Raw genomic sequence first — 21,467 nt, forward strand, 5'->3', positions numbered from 1 at the left:
CATCAGACATTTATTTGCTAATAATTTCCTGAACAGAAGAGCAGGCAGCTCTGTAGGATTGTGTGCACAACGGCCAATATGATTTTTTTGGCACCAGTCAGATGTAACTGACATTTCTACAGGTCTAAATCCATAACAACTATGAAACAGCAGAATCAATCAATCAATTTCTATAGCGCTTTTTCCAGATAAAATCACACATTGCTTTACAATAAAATGCAGAGTAAACTAAAATGAAATTTGTTAAAACACAAAGGCTAAGATGAAAGTAAAATGCATCAATTAAAATGAAAGACAAGTTACCAATCAACTAAAAGCTTGTTTGTATAAAAATGTCTTCAATCAACACTACAGGCCGGACAGGAGGTAGAGCGTTCCACAGTCGAGGGGCAATGGATGGGAAAGCATGACCTCTAGTTTTAAAATATGTTCCTGGAACAGATAAAAGGTTCTGTTCTAACGAGTAAACAAGTAAATGTTAATGTGACATGCTTTTGGAAGGATGTGTTTTTGGAGCAGCCTGGAAAAACACATGCACGTACTGCATTTTAAATCTCTGCAGAAATAACGTCCATTAGAAAGCTGTCCAGTAAATCTCAAATCTGGTGAGCTTTTACGCAAGCCTGGGAGCAACACGGTCTGTCCGCATTTTTGTTTAAATTATCCATTTCAGTTTATTTGAAGGAAGATTCGCTTGACAAGGCGTATTCCAGCTGCAGCGATCTGGTCCTGCAGAAACAAGCCGAAGCCACTTCCGTCCTGGTGGAACAACGATTATCATCAATTTAAAGCTGCGCCACGCCATGCATCAGTAACAATGAAGCAAAGTCATTATAGAAGAGAAAAATTGCAAAAGACAAGAACCTAAAATCCTAAGACAGTGTTGTAAAAGTCACCTGTACCTACAGGGCGACCAGTAGTGCTTAGAGTTGCAGAAGCTCCTTAGTATTTCTTTAAACTCGCAGTAGAAGCAATTTTCAAGAAAATTGTCATTTTTAAAGTTCATGTTAAGAAGCTATGACAAGAAACCTAGTTTTGAACACCTTATTATACTCTTTATTTCAGAGCAGTTATTAACCATCAGCTGTCATCTGTTCCCCTGTCGTTATTGCTGCTATTACGTTTGTCATGTAAAGTTCAGAATATTTAAATTTTTCAAGAGATGTATGTTCTTTATAACTCTGCAAGGCATTTGCCTTTTCTTTTTTCTTTATTGTGTCTAGCAGCAGCATCTGCAGTATTTGACACTTCTCCTCATGCTCCATCGTCTTTTTACCGTTCTTCAAGATTATAATGATTTCTTAAACTTTATTTGAGTTCTTCATTCTGTTTATAGATTACTGAGTAACTCCTGTCCAGGGACGAGAAAAGAAAATAGCCTCTTGGCTCTCCCCTGGTTTGTTTTGCAGTGTTTTACCATGGTAAAAATCATCAACAATCTGGGGACAGGCCTCAGAAGAGCAGCGCATAAAAGACAGACAAGGCATGTGTTATCTTTAACTTTATGGTATTTGGAAATAAGACTAAGTCTCTTCCTAATACAGCAACAGAAATTTTGACCAAGCCTGTCCAAACATTTGCATGCACTTGCTCATGATTCGATGCCTAAGCAGTGCATTTCCCCTCTCAGCCATTGTGTGACAGATGGATATTTGGCGTAATTAACCACCACCCTGTGTTTGTTCATGGTAGACGTGAACAAATGCAGTTGCCTCTGACATCGGCGTGCAGCTCAAACGGAGAACTTGACGCGCTGTGATTATTCACAACATGAACATCTGTTTAAATGCAAATAAAGGTATACGAGAGTAGGTTTTGAGGAAAGCCAGACTCCTGCGCTCTTTACCTCCCTGCATGAACAGGCTAAAATAAAACATGAGCTTGTTTTCGGTTTTCAGCCAGGAGAATAATATATCTAGAAGCGAACAACTGTGCTTGTTGTGCCATTATAATCGAAGCTGTGTTCAGTTAAACATACCGATAGTTGTGTTACGACTGGATGACAGCAGACTCTCTGCCCGGCCTTCGAGAACTCGCTGTGGCTGAGGTAATGCCTGAGTTGCAGGCCAGAAATCCAAGCACAGAACAGGGATACGAAATCAGATCTAAATTTAGAGGATTGTTAAATGGACTCTGTAACAATTCCATCAATCAACCGGGCCAACTTCTCCCTCTCTTGTTTTAAAAAAGAGGATTTTCTTCATTTTATTGCTATGTATCATGGGTTACGTCATGGCTGCTGCTCATGGGCTAATAGTCTTGTGGTGTCACATTTTAAATGCCTGCCGTGGACGTCATGTTTGGCACCCAGTTTTTTTTCTGGGCCTGCACTCCATTCGTGACCACCAACCAAACCTCTGGCCAGTGAATGATAGACCCATATCCTGGTAAGAGTGCTGGGAATCAGGTTCACGGCTCATCCTCTGAATATTTTGATACTTTGGTCTTGATCTGCAGCGAACGATGCAAGCTTCTGGTAAATGCCTTGCTGACTGTAAAATATTAGCCTCTCTCTTACGGGGTATCACATGAGCCTGCCTCGGGGCGTCGCTGAAAGCTCTTAATGCTTTCCACCGTGCTCCAATGCCACTTTTCCCAGGAGCCGGACTGTCAGTCAAACTGAAGAGGGGAAACATTTGACATGGAGGAAACTTGGCTGTGCTGCGTATGCGATTATACATACACATCAGGCAAGTCTAATAAATCACAAAACAAATTACCCAAGGACAAATGGCATTTTTTGAGTCACAGAGGTAATCAGAATTTTTGGCAACACTATCACAGTCTTTTTATGGTTATAAATCGAAACGTATTTTATATTCTGATTCCAGACATTATCATCTGTTTTTCCACCAGGACTCATTTGTCCTACATCGTTTGTTTCCTGGCAGTACGGAGAAAGCATTCAGACTTTAAAATCCCTTTTATGAGTACTTATAATTTCCTTGATCGTTTCCTGGGGAGGACCATGAATCTAGTGAGAAATATTGGGGAGATTTTAATTGAGTCCACTAAGCTGTGTTGGGTTAAAAAGCCTGTTTTTGATGTGCTGCAAACGTGCTGCCAGTTAGAGCTTAATTATATGAGAACTCTAAATAATGTCAAAACTATAAAGCACGAAAACAGAAAACTATGTTAGAACTAGAATACAGTTGAATTTGAATGTGTTTCGATGATACAGAGCGGCATTACAGAGCTATAGATGTTGGTCATCTCGACAAACCCATGAAACCTTATTGGCTATCTTCAGTTTCACATGTCTATGCACTCAATAATAATAATATTAATTATTATTATAAATATTATTATTATTATTAATAATATTAATATTATTATTATCTTTCAGCTCTTAAGCTTTTCCAACACACGACTTCACAGCTCTGTTTCAGTCTTTAGACAAATATATCAACCACCTGATGACTATAGACACAGTTTTAGTACCAGAGGAGGATTTTTCCTGAGGGAGTTGAAATAAAACCAAAACGGTGCGAAAGGAGAGGAAAAACTGGACATGCATTCCTAAAGCTGCCTTAGCTACAAATCCAAATGAAAGTGAATCTGGCAGCTCTGTGTCTATTGACCGCGTAGACAGAGATTATTTCACAAACAAAGACCGCATCAAATTTACAAGGCCTTCATGCATCAAAATTGTAGGATTTTGAACGAGATGAAATTAATTTCCTTCCAGCAAGCAAACAACTGATGCAACTGACAACTGCAGATTTCATTTTGTTTTACTCCTGTTTACGTCAAGGCTGTCCTCCACATAAAAACAATAGGATTAGCTCATTTATGCATTATGTGAAGAAATTTAAACCTTGTTTAAGACTTGTTTTTCTTAAAGGTGAGATCAGGGGCTTTTACTGCCTATGCCTCAACGAGGCTTAAATGACTAACTTAAATGATTTTGGTTCCCTACTTTAGTTTAGAAGCAAATCAGAATGAAACAATGACATTTAAAACTGAAATTATCCAACAGCCTGTTCTTACGCCAAGAGGATGATACTGGGAAGTAGCGTTGCCAAAAGCTGGCTGCAAAACAGAGCCCATCTCCACTGACTCCCGTGTTAAAATGTCCAACTTCAGAGCAGAAATACACATATTTACAACTTTGAGGGGGTGAATTTTCTTGTACCACGTCAGGGGGATTTACATAAACGCAACACATTTATTTCTAAAACGACTGATTAATAGTTGGATGAGCCAGTGGCTAGGCGTCATCACTTCTTCATCTCGGTACACGTAAATGGGCTCATATAATGCCTGTCTTACACTCTCTTCACTCCTTATATTCTGACCTACTACGACTGTACATTACGACTTTTTAGGTTTAGGTCAGCAGGTATGAGGGGACTTGTGGTCCCAAAACCCCATCTCAATACACGTGGCGATCTCTCTGCACCACGGCTATGGATTACTCTACCTCTATCCCATCACTGCCTAGACTCCTAGCTGGTGTTTTTAAAAAGCAGTTAAAGGGAACCCTGCATATTAAGACATGTAGTCCCTAATTAGCCACAATTGTTCTCTTATACTAAAATATGTTGTTAGAAACACATAAAATAATCTAATTGCTTTAAAAATCTACAATGTTTATTACATATTTTGACCTGCGGGAGGCGCCATGTTTTACCTGCGCAATGTATTCTGGGGGCGATGACGTACGACGGTGGCTCTGGGAAGATAAGCCGCTTTAGTTTAACTGGGACAGGTATCTAAAACATAGTTGAGCAGCATCTCCCGGCCGTGGAGGCTGACGAGGGAGCCCATAAGACGTCTCGGTTCAGGCAAACTGGATCAAAGTTCTGTGATGCACGGGAGATCTGCAAAAATGATCAGTGTTGTGCGCATCTTACCAGTGCATTAGGCTCCTGCGTAGTCGGCGTAGCCTACGGCGTAGACGCCGTAGGCTACGGCGTAGCCTGCGTAGGCTACGCCGTAGCCTGCGTAGCCGGGGCTCTACAGCCCGCAGCGCACCGCCATCCGCTCTCCGCTCTCCGCTCTCCGCTCTCGCTACCGCTGCCGGGATGGAGACGCCGGTGGGGAATATGCACGTTTGGATGGGCATAGCCCACCCCTTTCCCCCCCTAAAACCGGCCTCGGTGCTGATGACAGAACAGCGGCTGAGGGGACTGGCCCGGGACTTTGACGAAACGGGAGGCGCAGACTTCGCTTCAAATAGGCAAGAACATCTTTATTTAATTTAATGACGCCAGATCTGGCTGGGGTTTTTATTGTAGCATCGGTTATCTGCTAGTTGAAACGTGTGGTCTGTTAGTCTATCTGAGTTTTATGGTGTTTTTATAGTTCATGCTGTATGGGGCTGCACTTTTTTTCAATTTTATTTTACTTTTTTGTAGGTGCGCCGTCACCTTAATGTTTAGCTGTGTTTTCATCTGTGTTTCTGGTGCGCCGTCACCTGTTTAGCTGTGTTTTGATCTGTTTCTGGGTGTCAGAACAGTGGACGGGGGCCAGCAGGTGCCACCGTGTGACGTACTACCCAGAATGTAAAAAACAATGGCGACCTACATGTTAAATTATATTTTCAAATTTTATAAAAACGAAGACATCAACAAGGTTTTTTATATCACATTGTTATAATTGATACCAACATTTATCTTTTAAGACCTACATGTCTTAATATGCAGGGTTCCCTTTAAGGACTTTTCTTTTTAGCCACACTTTTAGTTGACATATTTATTTTTGTTTGTTTGTTTACCGTTTATTGTTGTAACCTGTGCTTTTAATGTACTCTATTCATTCTTTTGAATTGTTTGTATCTGCCTTGTGAAGTACTTTGTGACTCATGTCTGTGAAATATGCTATATACTGTAAGTAAATTGTATTAATTATCAGTCATCATCACCCTGTGATATGCAGCAATCTGCATTTTATACTAACCCAGCTTCAGCTAAATGCAGCTGTGATTTTTGATTTTGGCACAGAAACAACATCTGAAATGGGATATCCTGTTGTATACATTTACCGGCAGCTCTGCGCTTGTTTCGGCAGCGGGCACTCAAAGAGCTGGTACAGTAGCTACAACTAACTTTGATTGACGTACGTTTGGCATGTTTCTGTCAGCTTCCCAGTCAACATGGTGCCGGTGTGAGTACCAGATTGTATCGGGCTGAAATATTTTCCCCGGAAGTGTGCATTTTTTCCCCGCGATGGTATTTTTTTGCCATGTTAAGCTAGGAAGGTAGTTTTTCACCATGTCTTCACATTCAAAACGTCTTTTTTGGCAATTGCGGATTAATCAGTGAGCGCTTAGTTGACGTTACATTTTTTTAATTATATTTATATAATGTATTATGACTATTTTGCTTAGACATTTACAGATTCAACAATGAGAACATATAGAGACATACACTTCTGTAAAGTCAGAAGCAGCAGATCATAGTGGAGGTAAAAGGGAGAAGAAACATAACTGCTGTTCACGACACAACCTTCTTTCAATGACTTCTCTCTCTCTCTCGGCTGCTGTAATCACTCTGTTCCTGGTCTTTTCACGCAAACGGTCAAAAGCCAATCACAAGACGGAACGTCATCACGTACGAGAGACCTCCGATAAAAAAAAGCAGGTGGGAAAAAAAAGCACCGACACCGGCAGTACGAGGAAAAGATGCCTCAGAAACCAGTGGTGACTGATGCCTCATCCATTGGATTTACAGTCTTTGGCTTCATCACAACTTGGTCCTGGCTCCTCCAGCCATACCTAGTAGGCTATGCTTTCACACTGACTTACTTCACTGCTAAGACCCAGTTTTCAAGATGTCACCACCAAAATGGCATTTTGAAGTGGGAGGTCCCACTTGGGTAACTAACTAAGTAACCCACTGCACTGTTTCCTATAAGCTAACATAGCTAAATAGATAAGATACTTTGCTATTTTTGTGACTGTTTTGGGGATGGGTGAAGGCTCACATGGACCTGCTGGAAGGGCTGTGGTGGTGGCAGCAGCAATAAATCCATTTATGATGGCTTATTGTCAACATTGCTGCCAGTAAAAATGGGTGACCACAATAACAACTCACAGCATCCTTTCCAGTAAGTTAAAGTAGTTTGCTGTGTACGGTAATTAACTCATAACAGTTTTTCTTGACATGAGCCTCCCAAATTTAGGCCAGTGAGCTGACATAGTTAGCAACTCACAGTAGCTTCGTGGAAGCAGTCCTGCCAGTAAGTCACAGTAAAATACAATAGAAAGTATAACAGTTTGGTTTGTACTGTCTCCCCAAAGTTGAACTCCAGTTAAAGCATGAGCAGTCTAAGATCGAGCCAGATAAGAAGAAGGAGTGGTTAAATCTGTCTGAATGACTGAGCTATTGGGCCACTGGAACACATCAATTCCCAGTGGTGGAATTTTCTTTTTGTAGAAATGACTCTTATCCAATGACCTCACAACTCCATTATAATATAAGTCAGAGATAAGCAAGTGGAGGTAACAGCCCAGTCTGCAAACAGCGACGCTGATTACAAACTGCCGTAAAGAGAGCTTCAGACTTCTGGGAGGAGAGAACGTGTTGCGCTACACACACAAACACTCGCTTGAAGCACATGTGGAGCAGCAGCAGGGCGGGGTAAGGACATCCCCTCGCTGGATCCGGATAACCCGCTTCTGTATCAAGCTTCTAGTCATTGTGAGTTATACCGTTTGTTTTTTTCTGATCTTCCTCGTCAGGTGCAGACCAAAGCTAATTTATAATGGGATTTAAGTGCTGAGCGTATTTGGCTTCTTCTTATTCAGAACTTTTATAAAGTGAAGCAATCTGGAATAACAAAGCTAAAGCATAAATAACACTGAAATAATATTGTGCTTTGTCACTCATAACTGATTGCAAACCTCTCCTGTCCTCTGCTTGACTTGTTCAATTTTGAATTCTTGTAACAGTTTTTCTGTTTTACTCCTACTCAGTGATCAAAGTGTGCTAGAAAAGGCTAAAGATATTTCACTAAAGTATGCATTTTGAGACGGGCTTCAAAGGCATGCAGTATTAAGATTCATAACTACAGGCTTTGGATAGGTAACTAAAGAAGATCATAATGGCCTAAGCAGACGTTCGAGGTGATAATGCAAAGGTGAACATGTTTCTTCCTACTTCTGAGGCGAGGTGATGTTTTGTCTTGGTGTTGAAAAGAAGTTAAAGGTGGAAGAGAATAAAATATTGGGTTTAAAAGAAAAGAATGGTGGCTGAGAAAATATTAAGGAGGGATATGTTGTATATTGGGAACATCTGGAGCACACAGTGTATAAAGTGTTATATGACTTGGCTATGATGAAGCATTTCTCCGTCCCGGCTTGAACATCAAATCCTTTCAAGTGTTAATATTCCTATACTGATAAACAGTGGTTGCTGACATAGTTAAAATTAGGCAAAATATTGAGAAAAAAATTACACACCTCTTCTTAACAGAATATATTTATTTGGGTTTCTAAATCCAGGAGAATGCCTGCACGGGTCCCATCTGGGTTAAAAGTGGGTTACTTGGGTACAGACTGGCTTGGGCTTGAATTGGGCAAATGTCACGAGTCTCATAATGTTTCAGTATTTTAGGAGCCAAATGGGACGCTTATGTCGCCAGATGAATGGGGCCCATGAGGGAAACAAGTGGACGAAAAAGGAAAGGAATCGTACAGTTTGATTGTGTTCGACCTCACGTTGGAAAATTAACCACTTCTGCACCATCTAAAAACCTGGTAATCCGTCTAACTTTTCAGACCGAAATCTGCAGCTGGTTAACACATTTGGGGCTCATGTATAAATGCTGGCTGTGAAATAAATACCAGCTCAAAACAACACACACCTTTGTGCTTTTTGTGGGGGTACATGTTTCTGAGAATGTGACATTCAGTGACCTAGTTAGATATTTGCGGCATTCTGTGATGTCACGGATCCAGATCAGAGTAAAATTACCCAGCATCCTCATCTTTATCTTCACCTTCAACTTCAGATCATGCTGCGTTCACTGCACTTCAGTTTATGCTGCGTTATTAACAGCATGTTCTTATCAAGAGACGTACAGTTCACCTAGAATAAAATAGAATAGAATAGAATAGAATAGATCCTTTGTCCATTGTCATTGTCACCAGGTACAACAAAATTAAAAGTGCTCTCCAGTCAGTGCATCATATATAAAATAAAATAAATAAAAAATAAATAAAATGAAATAAAAACAAATAAAATTAAAGCTGCAAGCAGCGATGAATGGGCCCTCGCACCCTTGTGCACGTTCAGGCGTGCTGCAGTGGAAGCGCTTGTGTGACTTGCATGTAGATTCTTCAGGCCTGGACATTTAGCGGATGACACCACCCACGACTCTCTATGTCAAACCATTCAAAAGTTATGGCAGAAAACAAGATCTATCAAATATCAACCAATCAGAAGAAGGGGCGGGGCTAATTCATGCCAATGAAGGTCAAGTACTCAAAACCGAGTCAGATGACACCACCCAGGACTCTCTATGTCAAACCATTGAAAAGTTATAGCAGAAAATAGGGACTATCAAATATGGACCAATCAGATGATGGTGGGGCGCGCTTTTTGGTGTCTATCGTCGCCGCGGTAATGCTTTTGACTGAGAAAAGTAACGCGCATCGTCGCAGGATCGAGACGCACATTTTGATGTTTAACACACCTGGGTGCACTTTACGGTTCGGGCGAAGAAGCGGCCGAAGAAATGGCATAAATTGCGCCAAAATGACACGATTTATTCAAAATGGCCGACTTCCTGTTCGGTTTCGGCCATGACGCCAAGAGACTTTTCTTTAAGTTGCGACATGATACAGGTGTGTACCGATTTTCAGGCATGTACGTCAAACCGTATTGTGGGGCTTGAGGCACAAAGTTTTCTAGGGGGCGCTGTTGAGCCATTAGGCCACGCCCATGAATGCAAACTTTTTTACTTTTGGGGCACGTTTAGGGGGGCAAAAAGGCCCTCATTTCGTCAGAAAAATAAAAATAACGAGAAAAACAAAAAAACTTTCATCAACATACAATCATTTTTGTTATTGCACATTAGCTCCTGTTTTTGTTGAGAGTGGTTATTGTTGTTGGGTAAAAGCTGTGTTTGAGTCTGTTTGTCCTTGTTTTCATGAGTCTGTATTGTTTCCCAGATGGCAGCAGTTCAAACAGTGAGTGTCCAGGGTGTGAAGTGTCCTAGCCTAGAAGTCCAGCTGTGCCGCTAGCAAATATAACTTTACTTTGCAGGTACGTCTAGCTATCATCCGTTGGAGCTCATGCCCAAAAGTCATGGGGAGTTGAAAGCTTTTTATTCAAAAATTAAACAGAAAACGGCACACAAATCCATTGGTGCTGCCGCTTGGATCGGGGGGCCCTATGGGTCATTTTCTGACCCTATACCTCTCTAGATGGGGTCTGATCTATCAGGCAACTATCATCTATCAGGCTGATCTATTCACCAACTTAAGAAAGAAATGGTCCTCCACCAGTATTTTGTCTAATGTTTTATATCCTTACTTGGAAATGTGATTCCCCGCTGGCTTTTGCGTGTGTGGGTGTTTTTTTTTCTTTTTAATTTATCAGAAGTTGGACATTTTAGTGAGTGTAACAACATCAGTTTCACATTACAAAAAGAAACATCTGTAAAACTTCACCCAGATAAGCAACAGTTCTAAACGTTAAAAAGAAAAGGAAGGGAATAGAGTATCAGCGTCATGGACATTTGGGACATGTCGCTGCTAATAATGGGGATTGTCTGGATTGGTCCCACCATTGTTTAAGCAAGCTTGTTCAAATTATCTCCCAGTGAAGAGCATATTTTTGTGCGAGCTGTCTCCTCTTTTAGTGGTCGTTTAGGCTTACTAGAATTCGACTTGCCAAGAAAAATCATGTTTTCTATTGTTTACATAGTTCAGACTAGAACTGGCTGGCGTCCTGACCACCAATCTAACTTCTGTTTTGAATGTGGAACTAAGAAATATTTCAGTTCCTCCACTGATCAATAGGGGACTTGATCCCAAAACAAAGCCCAAATCTCCTTCAACATCCATGTTAAAATGTCCAACTTAACAGCAGAAATAAACATTTACAGCCTGGTTCAAACAATGGTTTGGTCTCCACGGATATATTTCATATCCGTAACAACTCTACCGGGCATGACTTTATTTTTTTACACTGCATCAGTTGAAATAACATAAAAGGCATGCATTAATTCAATTGGCAGCTGGCTTGAAAATGTCCTCATCATGCGATGAAGCTTAGCGAAGCAGTCGGCAGCTTGTCTTGACCGAGTGTCCGCTAAATGCAGCTGTCATTTCTGAATTTGCCACATTTGAATGAAGATATTCTGTGGCAGAAGTTCGCTAGCAACTCTGCATCTCCTCCAGCATGGATCACCTGAAGAAGCTGGAAGCCATGGCTAACTTTGATTGACATCAGATTCCTGGGCCTGTTTGTTCCTCCCATTAGCAACATGGCACCCTGCAGTATGAGGGGGGAGAGGCTTCAAAATCACCCTTCAGAAAACTATGGATGACATCACCGAGGGTTTGTCCAGTAATTTTACAGTTTATGGTTCAAACAAGGACATTTCCCAGATTCTGCAGCTGCCTGTTCTGGGTAAAAATCCTGATGATTTCCCCTGTTTTCCTCACTCACTGATTGAAAATGAAACTGTAAAGCAGCCTAATGACGACAGCTGTGCCGCTGTGAAATTGTTCATTTATATTTGTAACAGTATAGGGTAGCAGTAATTCCCCAGTTACCGGTAACTCTGTTTTTGATCATCTGTATACGTGCAGGCAGGTCGCTAGCATTAGAAATAAAATGTGCAACTGTAAACTATTTACGAAAATGTTTCCATGTTTGAATGATGATTTATTCATTGAACACATGTTGTGGGTTTTGGAGTTGGCGTATTAAGACTCAACTGAAACATGTCACAAGCACATTATTGACACATTAGGGAAAAAAGGGGTGTAATATGTTTCTTTTAAGAAAAGTAGATCAGCATTTCAACATTTGGAAAGGTAGGCTAATGTTTATCATCAAGATTTGTGCTTTCCATTTCCAACCTTCCATTCTGGCGTTTGAAAAAAAAAGATGGATTTATCAGTTTGAATCTCCTTACAAGGAGTTTAAATCTCCTTGTAAAATCCAACGCTGTGTAAATATGTAAATAAAAAATACAGAATGTTAGACTTACCAGTCTTTTTATTTCTCGATTAAGAATTTTTTTCCTTTTTTAAAGTTGTGTAGAACTGAGAATAAACTAAAGCAGTTGTATAAGTTTGCAAAAGACAATGTGGAAAACCAAAATAAGTGCAACAAAGTCCTCGATCTAGCCTGAGCAGTCGTCTGATCACTACTGGCCAGCAGTTAGCAGGTGTGTCCACACCTGGCATGAAAATGTGTACTTGACTTGAGTGACTGGATCTAACCATCCTGCTCTACATGCAAATGAGCACAAACGTCATTTTTATGCTTTAAATGGACATGGCAGCAACTGGACTAACCAGGCATAATGCACAAGAAATCAAAAATAAAACAAAGAAGAAGCCAGCAATAACATGGTTACTCTGTTTACTTTCCAACTGTATTTAAAAAAGGGCATGCGTATAAAAAAACAAGGTGAATAGCCCACAAGACAAGGAAACATAAGCTAGAATCATGAACAAGAAATCAAATAAACTTCATTGCAGTCGTTCATGTGCAAAGTCAAAAGAGTCACTGCTTAAAGGGGACCTATTATGGCATGTAATATCTATTTTAAACAGGCCTTGAATGTCTTTAAAAACAAGCTTTTGATTGTTTTTTCTAAATAAATTAGAAATTCAGCCTTTGAGGAATGTCTTTATCTTCCCATTATCTAACCTCCTTCTCTATGCGGGATTATGAGTGGGCAGGGAGGCTATGATAATGAGGCTCTGTGTTGATTGGCTGCCTGAATGACGTGTAGCAGGGGAGGGCACAAAGCGTCGCTCTGGGCAGAAGAGCAGCCAGCTGCGTACACTATTAAACCGTGGCCTAACTGCATGCGATGCGAGCGAGCGTCAGCGACAAAATCAATTCCATTGCTTTATTTTCTACACATTTGTCGGACACGCTGCTTCTTTCTTCCTGTCGCTCGCGTTGAAAGCCGGTTGAAAGCGCTTTAGGAAACAGTCATGGATGAGGAACAGCTGATCCAGTTAGTTGAAATGAGAAGTTATCTCTATGATACCTCCTCATTTCACTATAAAAACCTCAATAAAGTGGCAGCTGCTGGAGGGAGATGGACAGAGAGCGCCCGATGTCACGCAGTGCGAAGCGATAGTCGGACACTCGCATGCAGTGTGCGTGGTTTGCATTTTGGTTACGTAACGAAAGTCAGCAGAATCTGAACGGCTCGTATGCCACATCAGACTGGATGGCTCATCCGGGCGGCTGTACAGACACTGCAGAATTTGGTTGCTTTCCTCCTTCTCTGAGTTGGCAGGCTGAGGGGAGACCACTTTATATATGTTAAATCAAGAAAAAACCTGTTTTTCATAATAGGTCCCCTTTAAACTGAGGACGTTGGTTTTGGCGGAATCCACCGCAGGATGTGTCATGTTCAGACTACAAGGAAACTGGAGACTCCAGCCACCTTCAAACGTGTCCTGAGGGATGGGATCCGAATCCATCCTGAAAAGAAAACATTGGCGTTGGCCTCCTGCGATCAGGACTCCCAGGACACACGGTGTCAAATTGGGGCCCTCCTGATGCTTCCTTTAGTTTCACCCAAATGACAACTTTCATATGACGTTAAAAAACACAGGAGAAATAAAAATGTTCCTGCAGAAAAAAACTCAGATTCACTTTGAACTATAAGGAAAGAACTTTGCAAGTGCATAAGAGCGTTTGCTTTGCAGCAAGTCACTCAAGTGGGTATAAATGTGTTCATATACTCTCCAGATTGGATTAAAATCACTGGCTAGGGTGGATAATGCAGCCTTCTCCCATAAATGAATACTATCTGAACGGGTCTTAGGAAGAAATGGAAAAAATAGTTCAAACCTGGAGGATTTTGATTGTTTTGAACAAATTTTCCAAAAGAGTTTTTTTTTTTTTGGTTTTGTTTTAAATGGAGCAGGCCTGTGTAGACATCTAGGCACACGGGTACCTTGGGGCCCGGGTCGTGGGCCCCAGTCAGCTCAAAAACCAGAAGAGGGTTGTTTATAGAAGCATAGACAGTCAGGAGGAACGTATCTGCTGGGCTGATCCCAGGAGCCGGACCTAATTAGAAACAACTGCTCGAAATTCACTTCAATGGCTACACAGATCTCTCTTTTTATGTTGCTTGGCTGGTTCTGTGCGTTCATCAGCTGCACCTCGAGGCTCATCTCCATCTCATAAGACTCCCCTGGCTGCATGGTGTTTGTGGATTTCATGGATGGTAAAAAGAAACTTGAGGCCAGCCACCCAACTCCCCAGCTTTAGCCTTCCTCGCACTCTGACACGCACACACGTACACACACACATACACATAGGTGGACAGACACAGGTCTTGTCTTGAAACAAAAGACTGCAATCACACACGTCACATCCAATCTGTTTTCAATTGGCCCTGGACTTTTCATGTGTTTAGACATCAACCTTTTGCTTTTGAGAAACATTACATCATGGACCTTTGTTTTACTGTAGCTGCAGCGTCGGTGCCCCGTACCATTTTAATCCCTCACCCCACTTGACCAGTGAGTCAAAGGATAGAGTTTAAAATCTTACTGCTGGTCTACAAAGCACTGAATGGTCTTGGACCAAAATACATACTGGATCTGTTAGTTTCCTATGAAGCTCCCAGACCCCTGAGGTTCATCTGGATCTGGTTTGTTGTGGTTCCCAAGAACCAGAACCAAGCAAGGTGAGGCAGCGTTCAGTTATTCTGCTCCTCACCGGTGGAACAAACTTCCTGTAGACCTGAGGTCTTCTCCAACTGTCAGCTCCTTCAAATCAGCCCTAAAAACATTACTGTTTACTGAAGCGTACTCCTAAATTAAATACTTACCTGCTGTACTCTACTGGCCTTACTTTTTAACAACTTGTGCTTTTTATTATTTTACCTCTTTTCTTATCATTTTATTTCATTTTATGTGTTATTTAAGCGTACTCTTAAATTAAATACTTTTTGAAAACCGCTAATGAGATGTGTACATGTGGTACTCTACTGCCCTTAGTTTTCAGCAACTTCTTTTCTCATAATTTTATTTCATTTTATTTGTTATTTACTGTCTAATTATGTCTTGCCGCTTTTAATGTTGATGTAAAGCACTTTGAATTGCCTTGTGGTGAATTGTGCTATACAGATAAACTTGCCTTGCCCACTTGTGTTTTGAATTGAGTCAGTTAACATCTAGCAATGAGATCACTGCAGGACCACGATAAAGAGCAAGAAGTGCCACTGACGACTTGATTAAATCCAAGTTTGCAGCATTGACCTGCTCCACTGTAAACTTGGGTCCCGATACAACATGAATGCAGCGATTATACTTCTGGGGATATCATATCTTGGCCCACACCAACCTGGACGTGAACCCGTTCGAGCGTTCGAGTCAATCTTATCCTGTCATCACACCATCTAAACACAGAGCTCTTCATTCAATTGGCATTTGAATGAGCACTGGCAAACACAGGCACTCATATTTGAACCAGGTGATGGAGTTTCACGTTAATATTTCTCACAATATAGACTAAATAATCACACATCTTACTTGCAACAAATTTGACACTGCAGATGGTGTTACTGCTATAAAATGAGCTTTATTTTATCACTGGAAAGTTTTAATAATGGGGTTATATCTGTATAGAAATATGTTGTTCAAGAATTTGAGGTTAGGAAGGCCAGTGGTGTGATGTAGATGTACGGAGAGCGTGAAGGATGAGATTGCATAGGATACATAAACAGCATATGACATTGAGGGCCTGTGCGGATCATCGTTCCTTACACTAGCTGGTTATTTGATTCATGAAAGACAACAAACCAAGTATCATCCAAAAACAAATTCCTCGCTGGTGACTACTGAACTAGTCTGATTTTGTTGTAACTATAATCCCAGGAATTTTCAACATATTACAAACACATTACAGGCAGCGAATGAAATGGACTAGCTTTAGTTGAGACATTTTGTACAGAGAAAGACGATAGACATCAGTCGGAGATTCTATGCCATGTTAGATTGTCAGATGTCCTTCTCGAGGCTTAGACCTGTTCTGTTTTTTGGTGTAAGGGCCCGTTGTTTGTGTTTACAGATAAAAAGAGTTGGTCTCAGTCAGGACCAGAACAATAAGATACTGCCAAAAGGATGGTGGTCACTATGGAATGTATGAAGAAAACTGGACAAACCTTCTGTGATGTCATCTGGAGGTTCCAGAGAGTGTCCAAGCTCTGGTGGTCGGCATCTTGGTTGGAGCTGTCTCTGCACAACCACGGATTAATCCAGAAATATGCAGAAATATGCAATATTCCCAATACAGCCTGGCAGCTGTATTGGGAAAACACACACCAGTTGGTTACTGGATATTAGCATTTTACTTAGCTTAGGTCAGGGGTCTCAAACTCAATTTGCCTTGGGGCCTCTGCAAGTATTGTCATCTCATAAAGCCGGGCATACACTGTGCGATTATCGGCTCGTTTTGAGCCGATTTTCCAGTCGTGCGACTTTTTTTTGATCGGGCCCGATTTCTACCCAATCGTTGCTCGTGCCTCGTGCAGTGTACGTGGGGTAACGACGAGAGATTAACACCTCACGACGAGCTCCCGATCACAAATCGTGAGGTCGCAAGAAAATCCAGCATGTTTGAAATTCTCGTGAGGTACCGCACAGTTGAAGCAGTGCTGCGACCCGATTGCTCATCCTTTTGCAGAGAGCATGCACAATCTCTGATGTCACGTCAAAAACTATTATTTGTAGTTTAAGGGCCAAATCCACAAAAGGATTGCGCGGCTTTTGCGGCCGCTAAACCGGTGCAAATGAGACAAAAAGAGAGCGTCTAATTCACAAAGCACCCGCAAAGGGGGAATTGCTCCACAAACTGCGCTGCCAAGCAAATAGTGGCAGTCTGCGCCGGTGCCATTTGCATGCATGCAAATTAGGTAATATTCATACATTCGGCGCAAAATTGCCCCCTTTCTATGCAAATAAGCCTCATTGCAAAAAGCGCCTAATTCATAAAGGCCAGGGCTATTTGCCACACGCAAAAATAGTGGAGCAAATACCGTTTTTCAGAAGCGTGTATTAAACTGCGCGCAAACTCCTCATTCCCCGTCTCTCTGTTTCTCTCTCTCTCAATGTCATTCAAGCCTGTGTGATACTGAATGATATTAAGGGTGAAATCTATAGTCAGACATGACTGTACACAGTCAGATCAAGTGGGGTTGTGGACTTATCTCGGATTTAAAAATAAAAATAACAGGAGCTCAGGATTCATCCATGTACAGTAAGGGGCTGCTTTATTACAAACAATTCCACCATATAAACATATAAATCTAGAATGTGTGTGTTTAACAGCTTAATAATGTCATCACATATCACAACATATATCGGACTTATAATAAAATAGCGCTGATCGTGTCCCTGTGAAGCTCAGCGTCAGTCAGGACTCTCAGCTGCTGCTGGAGATGCAGCAGCTGGACGGGTGGGCTGCCACCCGTCCCTTGAAATACGGAATTGTTACGTAATTGGGAATTAGAATTCATATAAAACAGTTTATTCCGTATTTCACAATCGTCCCATGCGCGTCTGTCACATACGCACACACTAGTTAAGCCTAATTATGCTTAAATAATGGTCCGCGTTAAATCGACGCAGAGACTACGCCGTATGGTACGCGGCGACGCGCACTGTACGGTGCGCCAGCCCGTACAGTATTCTGCGTCGATTTAACGCGGAACCATAAATCATCCTTGAGCAGCACGGAGGGAGGAGGGAGGAGGGAGGAGGGGGAGCGGGGCTCTTCGCAGTGTCCTGATGATTTGTAATACAGGCTGAGCCTACCGTTAGTTCTTAAACTGTAAAAAAGCTGGGGGGGGGGACTAAAACATGAGTTTGAAAAGTGGGGGGGCATGCCCCCCCTGTTCCCAGTGGAAATTGCGCCCTTGCGCCTCACGGCGTTTTATTTTCACTCGCTTTATTTTTTATTTCTGCAGTTTTCATTGTGGACCAATGTGTGTGCAGAAATATGGAGAACACTTGAAACAGCTCCGCTCACAGACAAGGGCAAATTGCACTCAGCCGCAAAACGTTATGGGCGTGTTTGCTCCGGTATATCATTAGAGCAAAATCTTTTGTGAATAGGACCTTAAAGCGGGGCAAATTGCGGGCGCTAATGCAGCGCAATTCACAGCGCTATTTGCGGGCGCAATCTGTTCTTTGTGGATTTACCCCTAAGTGTTGCAAATTCACCTTACAAATCATGTTTTAATAGCAAAAAAATACCGCATTTCCACGTAAGGTGCGGGTCGCCGCGTACCCTGCGCCGTAGGCTCTGCGTTGGTGTAACGCGGAACCATAAATCAGCCTTCAGTGTGTGCGCTGTCTGCTGTTGGGAAAACCTCTTTTTTCTCTTCTCACTTTGCTGGGATGCCGGTCCCTCCGCCGAGACACAACTTTTGCGGTTTGCGTTCTTTGTTGTGTCTAAAAATGATGCGCAGTGCCCACCCAATCAGAAACGGTACAGATATTTTGGGATTGTTTTAATATATATATAAAAAATTTAAATTATAAAAAACTAAAGGATCCCCATAACCTTTGATCAGGTGGGCAGCCAGGACGCACGTTTGGGTGGGAACAGCCCACCCCTGCCCCAGAACCAGCCTCGAGTTCCAGTACAGAGAGGTCCGACGGGAGGATTATGAACGTATAGTGTGAGAAGACGGGTCGCATCCGAGCATCGGCTCGTACAGTGTGAGAACATAAATCGTGGGTTCTGAACTTTTGAACTCCGCGATCTAGTCGTGCAGTGTGAGATGGGGCAGTCTCATACGATTCAAAATATCGCACAGTGTATTCCCGGCTTAAGAGGGCCACTTCAGCGTTCAAGTACGACAAGAAAGTGCAATGTGTCTGAAATGTTACTTCTTTTTCATCCGTACATGACATACTGAACTGCAAAATACAATTATATCATTTTTTAACAGGTTTTTTAACACAACAAAATAATTTTCTCTTACTTTGAATTATCTTGCATACCTTACTGAAACCTTACAATCAACTAAGAAATGCAGTCCTTGAATACATTTGTACCTCTGTTCTAGGGCTGGGCGATATGGACCAAAAGTCATATCTCGATATTTTCTAGCTAAATGGCGATACTCGATATATATCTCGATATTTTTTCTGTGCCTTAATTGGGGTTTCCCCCAAAGCATTATAGCATAGCATCTCTGTTAGCTTCATTTTTTTCTGAGGCAAACCCTTAAAAAAACAGTCAGTTTTAATACAAAGCCTCGTGCCAAATGTCACACAGGTTCCTTTATTAACAGAGGTCTGCACAATATCAAAATGTATAAAACAAATGAAATAAAAATAAACTGCCTGCATATATAGAATAAAAATGCTTCTTGAATAAAATAAAACAAATATCCCTTTCCTGCATAACAATTAAATTAAAATACACTGTGCAATTAATACAATGTAGACAGTAACAGGCAGACTTTTCCACTGAGGTTGACAGTTGTGCAAATCTCAAATAAAACATTCAAGTCAATTTGTCACAAAATAAGCTATATCAAAATCATAAAAAAAAAATTTAATTTTTTTTTTTTTTTTTTTTTTTTTTTTTTTTAAATCGATATAAACGATATTGTCTCGTACCATATCGTGTTTGAAAATATATCGATATATATATATTAAAATCTCGATATATCGCCCAGCCCTACTCTGTTCTATTTCTTGCCAGACACTACACAGCGCTTCTGCTCACACAGATGAGCTATATTTGCCCTTATGGAGGTCACAGTTGAAACCCTGATGGGATTCAAGATGGGCATTACTAAGCCTGGACCTGTACTTGCACTTATTAAAGTTCATAGTAGAGAAAAGTTTCTCACACACATATGTGCTCCCAAAAAGACATAATACCCGACTGAATACTGATGGACCTAATTCCCTCAGAAATTGCCCAGTTTTGCCTCCTTCTCCCTGTACATCTCTGAATTTATTTTTCAGTTCACTGTTGCACTGTAAGTCAATAAGTTCCATTTGCAACACACTGGGGACACTCTCCACATCAGCTGAGAAGGGGTCTGCAAACAGCTGGAAAGTGTCATGATGTGCCTTAAAGTCGGCAAAGCGCAGGTCAAATTACTGCAGTAGGCTTTCAATAGCAGAAGCATATTCATCACCACTGAATGCTGCACCCTCCTCCACAAGAGATCTGCATATGTTGAAATGACTGAAGTTTTTTGCAGGAAGCTGATTTTTCCACAGTTTCAGCTTTGGTGGTGCTTTTACACTTTCATAAGCTGCTGTGACGAGCTGACCAGGACCCTGCAGCTTCAGGTTAAGGATGTTCAGCTCCTGTGTGATGTCCACTAGGAATGCAAGGTCCATGACCCATTTTGGATCATCTAATTCAGGGACATTCATTCTGCCATCATCCAGGAATCTCTTCACCTCTGATCTGAACTCAAAAAATCTCTTGAGGACATTTCCTCTGCTAAGCCAGCGCACCTCAGTAAAATAAAGCACATCACCATATGCTGCCTCAATTTCCTCTAAAAAGGCCTGAAACTGGCGGTGCTGTAAACTCCTGGACCTAATGTAATTAATATATATTCAGGACAACGGACATGACATGTCTGTTGTCTGTTGGTGAATGATGCAAAAAAAAAAGTGCAAAAAAATTGTTGGATCTGCATTTTCCTCCGCTAACTTTCTCTGCACCAGCGCTACCAGTCCGTTTTTTTTACCTGTCATGGAAGGGGCCCCATCAGTGGTAACGCCCACCAGTCGCGTCCATGGCAACCCAGCGCGTTCAATGTTGTCACACAGATGCTGAAAGATGTCTTTGGCTGTAGTCTGTCCGTGCATTGGAGACACACTCAGTAACTCTTCTGTCACTTCAAATTGTTCATTAATTCCCCTGATGAAAATGGCTAGTTGAGCAGTGTCGGTTTTATCTGTGCTTTCATCAAGTGCCACGGAGTATGCAGTGAAAACGCTAGCTTTGGTACGTAACTGCTCGTAAATGTCACTTGACAACTTGCTAATCCGCTCTGCAACGGTGTTTGCCGACAGAGAAATATTGTTAAACAAGCTCGTCTTTTCTGGACACAGGACATTAGCAACTTGCAACATGGAGTCCTTCAAAAACTGTCCTTCGGTGAATGGCTTTCCTGATTTGGCAATTAACTCACTCACCACATAACTGGCTTCAACAGCAGCATTAGCTTCCTTCTTGGCTTTATGGAAAAGATTTTGCTGAGATGATAGCCCTCTCTGTAGCTGCATAGCTCGTTGTTTCCTCTCATCTCCCTGGTACTTCTCA

The 21,467-nt window shown here is 41.6% G+C and overlaps 1 protein-coding gene across 1 annotated transcript in view; it reads left to right on the forward strand.

The window, feature by feature from the left end:
* The first annotated feature begins 7,611 nt into the window (after nt 1-7,611).
* The window catches only part of myocd (myocardin), a 210,439-nt gene continuing 196,583 nt past the window's right edge, over nt 7,612-21,467 (forward strand). The window contains exon 1 of the mRNA XM_061707915.1: nt 7,612-7,643. The gene's annotated coding sequence lies outside the window, so the exon portion shown is untranslated. The remainder of the gene's footprint in view (nt 7,644-21,467) is intronic.

The sequence above is a fragment of the Cololabis saira genome, chromosome 19 (assembly GCF_033807715.1).
Source record: "Cololabis saira isolate AMF1-May2022 chromosome 19, fColSai1.1, whole genome shotgun sequence".
In the NCBI taxonomy this organism is placed as follows: Eukaryota; Metazoa; Chordata; class Actinopteri; order Beloniformes; family Belonidae; genus Cololabis; species Cololabis saira.